The sequence below is a fragment of the Mycetomoellerius zeteki genome, unplaced genomic scaffold, assembly GCF_001594055.1.
Source record: "Mycetomoellerius zeteki isolate Tzet28-1 unplaced genomic scaffold, Tzet1.0 scaffold285, whole genome shotgun sequence".
Lineage (NCBI taxonomy): Eukaryota > Metazoa > Arthropoda > Insecta > Hymenoptera > Formicidae > Mycetomoellerius > Mycetomoellerius zeteki.
The window spans coordinates 88,774-92,837 of NW_017257266.1; positions in this window are offsets into that span (position 1 = coordinate 88,774).

The window sequence follows — 4,064 nt, forward strand, 5'->3', positions numbered from 1 at the left end:
CTTTTTGAATGTGGTAGGGATAGCGATTATCTCCTTTTACAGTTCGCCAAATTGTTTGTGGTGACACTCCCAATACAGCCGACGCATTCCGAACGCTGGTCTCAGGATGATTGTCAAAATGTTGTAAAATACGATTCCCTGCCTGCAAATCTCTTCGTAACGCTGCTTGAAATCGGTTGTTTTCTTGTCGAATTGAAAATGTTCCAGTCTCTCGCAATCTATTAAATGTCAACATAAACACTCTTCGGTTTGGCACTCTTCTGTTTGGAAATCGTCGTGCATATTCTCGCACCGCCTTTAAAGCATTACCGTTGCAGAAACCGTATACAAAAACCATATCAGCATATTCACTATTAGAATACGTACGCGGCATATTGCAAAAGACAAAATTCATCTACTGTTAAAGGCTTTCAAAGAGCGACTGACAAATTCATAACAGAAAGTGGAAAATGTAATCAAATATGTCGGTGCTAGATATGGCAAGAAATGTAAACATTTTTTTTCGATTTCTCTGAAACGGAGCAAAAACGAGCATATGTCTATAGGACTTTTTTTCTTAGTTTTTTACTCCTCTACACGCTCCCGAAGTTTTGCGATTTAATTTGGAAACACCCTGTATACGAGGTCTGTTGAAAAAGTTCGTGAACTTTATTTGTAAAAAATTGCAGGGTTTACTTACAAGCTTCTGGTTTTTATCCTCTTCAAAGTAGTCTCCACCGCAATGAATACACTTGTCCCAACGATGTTTTCATTGCTGGAAGCAGTCCTGGAAGAACTTTTCTGGAATTGTTTTCAGTCCCCTCTGCGAATTTTCTTTTATGACCTGTTTTCCTTTCATAGGTTTTTTGAGTTTTGGGAAAAGGAAAAAGTGAGAAGGGACCAAATCTGGTGAATAGGGTGGTTCGCACATTTCGCGTTGTCAATTCGCGGGTTTTTTTTAGTCAAAACGGCACGACTGTACTTCCCCAACCACTCTACTCATATAAATTCCTGAATCTAAAAGATGATCTTGATGGTATAATATTAAGTCAATTATTTCAATTGATAATATACCGATTATGCTGATTAAGGAAACTGTTCAGAGAAACTGTTTAGAAAAGAACGGTGAAAGGAGAAAGAAAAGGAGAAAGATTGAAACATATAACGTCTCACTAAAATGTAAATATTAATGTATCGACTGAATCTTCCAGTTAAGAGTCATGTAGTTTAGTTTCTACTAATTCGATTTCTGTTCTCAAACATTCACAGATTAAGATTATGTGTCTTACCTACTTTGACTAGAAATAATAAAAATAATAAAAACATAAAATAATAAAAATTAGTACAAAGTATAATATAAAATTCGAAAATGTTTCTTAACTTTTTATTATGATTACTGCAACGTTGATTATCACAGTTATTGCAATAAACTTTTATGTCAAAACTTTAAATTTGTATTAAAAGTATAGTATCAAGGGACATGTAACAAGATATTACGATACTTTACAGAAAAATGTTTCTTTTTAATTACTTAGACACCATTATTAACCAGACAAAGTGTCTGTTATAAATTTTTGGATGCTAAAAACGTTGCCACAAGTTAAATTTCGCTGACATAATTGGTTTTGAAATAATTAAGAAGATTTAACATATAAAAAATGACTTTTTTTGTTATATTTTTGCCATATTTTTGCGATATTTGACTTTTTTTTGTAAAAAAAGTTGACGTTGTCTTGAAATTCTGAAATCCTGAATATATTTTTTATTCCCTAAAAAATGTTATTTCGGTTTTTAATATCATAACTTTTAGCTACACATGGCGCGAGATACTACCGTGTCTCTTAATTTTCACAATATAGTTAATTTTTACTACAAGATATAAAAATGCATCTACTAAAATAAGAGTAGCAAATTTTAAAATTAACGCATACATCTTAAAAATTTCTTAATTTTCTAAAATTTTATTAATAGATATATGTACAAAATCTTCACTTTTATTTTATCTGTTGGATCATTTGGAATGTCATCTCTTTCTTTTTTCCTTTCGTCTATTTTGGTATTTAAAAAATTATACTTTAAAAAGTTATAATTTACGCATATATATACTCGATGTTTTACTTTGTTTATGTTTCTTAATATTTCCTTTTCGTGTGTCGCGTCGTTTCGTTCATTTCATCATTTAATTCGGTGGCAATTGCTCGCGGGACATAATGCGCCGGAAATTCTGGCTATTCGGATGCCCGCAGAAGGGGGGTTGGATATCAAGGGATATCGGTTATTAATTACCGAAGTAATAGCCGCATAATTGGAACTCCCAGGAGGCAACGGAGGACTTCGGCACGGATGCCTGAACCCCGTTGCACCGTATTTGTTATTGCACCGCGGCACAGAATGCGCTACGATACACATAATGCGTAAACGGCTACTCCGTTGAGGATTTGTTTTACAACCGACGTTATCGTGACATAACAGCGCTTTGTAGGCCGGTGTGCAACGTTGATAGGCATGCTCGACACTAAAGTGCCAGCTGCGAGCTGTGTACAGTCGTAATACTCGACAAGTTCATTTGCGCGTTGATTCAAATCTCTCGTCACGTCGCGATTATTTTTAACCGAGAAGAATTGAGCTTTTATCGTAATTTAAAATAATAACTGCTCTCAATGATGAATAATAAATATTGAATCCATATTATAATAGCGAGATAATCCCGACGGAAATTAAAGGATAGGAATTTAATAAATTATATAGTTGATGATATCTCGTTATTGTTATCTCAAAAATACATTCGTGAATGCAAATATGAAAAAAAACATGAATGAATAATATATACTTATTATTTGAGAAACGATAATATATCATCTTATTAAATATATAATAATGACGACAATGTCATCGAGCAATGATTATATGTCAATATATTTTTTAAAATAACGTAATATAGTTTTCTCTCTAGAAAGTATCGTAATATGACAGAAAACAACGTGAAGAAAAACAAGTTCATCAGTCTGTTGTTTCTACTTGTTTTTTTTTTCAAAAACTCATTTCGCGCGCGAGTAAGCTGTTCTCCGTGGAGACGCCCCTCTCACGACATTAATTCTGGCACTTCAGTTTCCAAGTATCGCGTAGTCGTTTCTGCAAAACGGCCGGCACCATGGTTCATTACGCGCGCGACCGTAACTTTATCGCGCAGGACAACCTTCATATTTTCGAGAACGCTCGTAATTAACCGCGAAAAAAAAAACAGCGTTACCTTTATGCCGTTTTATTATCCTCACGAAAAGTATGTAATCAGCCCTCTACCGTTGTCCACTTCGTTCTCGCAGAAGAGCGGACGACACGGGAGAATTTTGTTGGAACTCCTGGAATTCGAAAGGGACGACGAACAAAAGCGCAACGGCGTATCCAGGCGTCGCGGCGCCGTTCAGGGCGTCGCTTTTTCAAACGTAGTATCAGGTCGTTGGTATCTGCTGCGATCTTGAGAATATCGGGATCCCAGTGATTTAAAGGATACGAGAAAAGTCCAGGGTGAAGGTAGAATTTGACATTATGAGAATCGTAAAACTGTGAACTGTGCGCGATTGAGAGGCGTGAAGAAGAATCGCGTTTGAGTCGAGTTTTCGTGAAAATTACAAATATGGTAGAAGAGAAGGTGATATTTTTAAATTTATTTTTGTTGAAGGCCATGTTACCAACCCTGTTTCTCTTTGAGCTACCATGCAGTATCGCCACGTTTTATAAATATTATTCTGAGTAATAAATTCGTAACTTTGACTCTAGAATCGATTGAACATTTTGACGAATGTAATAATGAAATATTGATTACTAACCAAGTTATAAAATATAAATGGGGTAATATTGATCGTCTCTTCCATTTGACTATAATAATCATTAAGCGTTTAAGCATTCGCCAGGTTCGTACCTCAAAATCTTTCCCCTTCTCCCCATACTCGATACCAAATAGCTTCGTAATTAAACTAGATGCTTACGATAGCGAATAGCGGAGTACCGGCGCCCGGAGTCGAAATTCAAGCGTGCCAGGATCGACCGAGCTCGCTCGAATTTATTCACGGCGTCTCGGCCGCTGG